Genomic DNA, 3,203 nt, shown 5'->3' on the forward strand with positions numbered 1-3,203 from the left:
TTTGTAACTTGTGTGCGGAGTGTGGTGCGTGCGGGGGTTGCCTTCGGCCCGGATGTCAACTACTGCATAGGTTGACTTTCTTATCGGAATCACTTGTCACTCAGTCACGCTCGCTCGCTAGGCTTATCAGCAAGGCGATAGTGAGGGTGGCCGGGGAGAGGCCAGATGAGGGGAAAGAGGGGGGGGGGGAGGAGGTGACGGGTTGGTTGTCGGACCAGCAGGTCGGACGGGGTGTGAAGTTAAACGAGGGTCGAGTTTGAGGCGCATGGAAGGGGTGTCAGTGTGTGTGTGTGTGTGTGTGTGTGTGAGTGTGTGTGTGTGTGTGTGTGTGTGTGTGTGTGTGTGTGTGTGTGTGTATGCGTAGATAGTGGAGAAGAGTGAGAGAGATGGATGGGTCAGGGGGCCCCCCGCAGGCCCCTGCACGCCGCCGCGACTGACTCAGTGGGGCCCGCGCGCCCGGCGCAGCGTTCCCGCCCCGCCCCGCCGCGCCCCACACCGCCAGCCAGCCAGCCGCCCGGCCCCCGGCCCCCGGCCGCCGCAGCGCAGCCTCTGTCAGTCGGTCTCGCGCCGCGCCACGGAACGCACGGCTCCCCGCGCCACGTCGCGCCGCGGCCCCCTCCTCGGACGTGCAAGTTACGCCCCGCGACACGCCGAGCTACTCGACGCACGCGGCTGTGGCTATGGCCACGCCGAGCCCCGCCCCTGTGACTGGCAGTGACAAGAGTGATCTGAGTGAGTGAGGGAGTGAGTGAGTGAGTGATAACCACAGCGAGTCGAGTGCCAAACAAAAAGTAGTGAAGTGCGACATTGAATGCGGTCCTCGGCGCCGGAAGACGACGGTCCATTGGATTAACTCGCCGCAACCATCAGAGTGCAAACAGGTGAGTGTTTCTCAAAAAAGATCATGATTGGCAACATGGCAATCAGTGGAGACGTGTTGAATCCGGTGTCGTCACTTTTACACACATGCGTCGAACTGAATAAAATATTGTGTGTCCGCTGGTTACAAGAGTATGTAGACATGCTTTCGTCCTACGAAGATGTTGAGTGTTTGATAGAACACGGTTCCTGTAGATTGGTTTGCAGTTTATTATTGTGTTTTGTATCCTACTTCACCGGCCGCGATAACAAATGTAACGCGCCCCCGAGATACTGCCGCCTTCTGGTGCAATGTGTTCTGTCATGTCGGATAAGCCGTATATTTTTGTAAAAATGTGCACGAGTTGGCTTCCACACAGCTGGGCGCAGTGTCTGTCAATGAAGCAATGATCGCCGATCACGCACTGACTGCGAGCGAATCGAAGTCCAGCTCGTTTCTGTTTGTGTGTGTGTGTGTGTGTGTGAGGGGGGGGGGGGTGCTTCTGTTTATATGTATCGGTCGGAGAGTTTGAGTCAGCTGGCTTTTGGTGTCGCCTTCAGTACTGTACACTGAGCCAGAGAGGAATTGCATACCCTCTCGGGCCCTCGGGCCACAGGGGCCTAAAGCTTGTTCACTGTGAAAGACTGCGGCACGGCTTGCCAGTCAGAGGCCTACATTCTCAGCTGAATCACCTGCATGACTTCAAGATTTACCTCAACGGCAACCACACCTGACCCATGTGTGATTCAGTTGATTGTCAGACTAAATTTCCGCTTGATGAAACAATGTACACGATAGTTCGCCCGCCCCCTTCCCCCGTGCGTTTCTGAACGACCACACGGTGAAAATAGTTTCTTGTATTACAAGACCCGGTCTTGGATCTTATGGAGAACGCCAATGGCATCCAAGACCAAGTCTTGTAATACAAGAAACTATTTTTACCGTGCACTTTTCGTCCGTGGGGGCCCGGCCCCAGCCTGCTGGCCCCGGCCCGGCTCGGCAGGGGGTGTACCGCTCGCGCAGAGGGGTGGCGCGCAGGCTGGGCTACGCGGCTAGAGTGAGGTTAGGGCCGCGAGCCGAGGAGCCGACCCGCGTCCATTTGGCCCGCAAAACGGGACGCGTCACGCACTGCTTGGCGTTTGTCTCGCTGCTCGCGGCCAGCAGCAAGAGCGCTTACCTCCGACACGAAGCTCTTCGACACGGTGCTGGGTGTCGCCGACCTGCCCCTAGCCTCTCTCCCCTAGTGCCACGCCCCTTGTGGAATAAAAACAACGTTTGCTGAAAAAAGTGTGTTTGCTTGCTGTTTGAGCAAACTCTGTTGCTACAATGACAAGATTTTCGATTCACCAGACGATTTGTTTGGATGTCACATCAGTAGCAAATTTAATTTACTTCATATCTCCAACAAGTACTCTGTTAATGAATGAAAACTTTTACTGGAACTGCTTAAAAACCTGCTGGATACCTTTTTTTCTTGCTAGACCTGTTTTAGCAAACGCTGTGCTAGCCAGAGTCTGTGCTCGGCTTCCCGCGGACCCCAACATCGCGACTGGCGCAAGGAGATGGCCGAACAGGGGCTCGACCGGCGTCATCCTTGAGTGACACAAAGAGGAGGAAGCGGGGCGTGGCGGGGCGTGGCGGGCAGCGGAGTGACGACACTGCTGGGGCCGTAATAAAGTGTTATCGTAAGTCCCGGGACCCAGTCCGGGGCCGGGCGCGCGGGGTGCCCGTCGGTCTCGCCGTCGGTAGCGTCCCCGCCATGGCCGCCATGGCCGCCGCCGCGAGAGAGACGGACAGACGGCCACCAACAAGGCCTGCATGGCGATAAGCGATGCCTCGTTCCGTTTCCTCCCGAGCGGAGCGGGCCGATTGTTTGTCGCTGCAGAGTCGAGTGGAAGTGGAAGGGGCTCAGCTGGTGCGGGCGCAGCGGGCGAGGGAACAAGTTTTCCACTCCAGCCCCAGGCCGGGCTTGCGCCTGCGCCCCCCGCTGCTGCTGCTCTGTCCGCCCCAGGGTGGTGTGGTGAGGTCGTAGTGCCGTGCAATAGCTCGGCGCCCTCCCTGCGCTCTCTGACCGTCGGAAGGGGATGTATAGTGCCGTGCTTAAAAATTTAGAACCCTCCGCCCCCGGCCGCTATAGGCGCCCGCCTCGCCCTGCCACCCCGCCTTCAACCCTCTGCTCCCCGGCGTAAGGAAGGTTGAGGTGGCGGGGCGGGGCCGGCCTCTCCATCCGCCCCGCCCCGGGCCCCACGGAGCGCCCGCTCCAGGCAGAGGGCACCGCCGCCGCCGCGCCGCGCTCCGGAGCGCCCTCCTCCTCCTCCCCCTCCCCCTTATGTTGCGGTGGCGG

General features: G+C 59.3%; 1 protein-coding gene across 2 annotated transcripts in view; it reads left to right on the forward strand.

Moving 5' to 3' along the window:
• The first annotated feature begins 536 nt into the window (after positions 1–536).
• LOC113208510 (GAS2-like protein pickled eggs) overlaps positions 537–3,203 on the forward strand; it is a 167,222-nt gene continuing 164,555 nt past the window's right edge. For both annotated transcript variants that reach the window (XM_052270164.1, XM_052270165.1), the window contains exon 1: positions 537–881. The gene's annotated coding sequence lies outside the window, so the exon portion shown is untranslated. The remainder of the gene's footprint in view (positions 882–3,203) is intronic.

This window comes from Frankliniella occidentalis, unplaced genomic scaffold (genome assembly GCF_000697945.3).
Source record: "Frankliniella occidentalis isolate FOCC.00 unplaced genomic scaffold, Focc_3.1 Scaffold113, whole genome shotgun sequence".
In the NCBI taxonomy this organism is placed as follows: domain Eukaryota; kingdom Metazoa; phylum Arthropoda; class Insecta; order Thysanoptera; family Thripidae; genus Frankliniella; species Frankliniella occidentalis.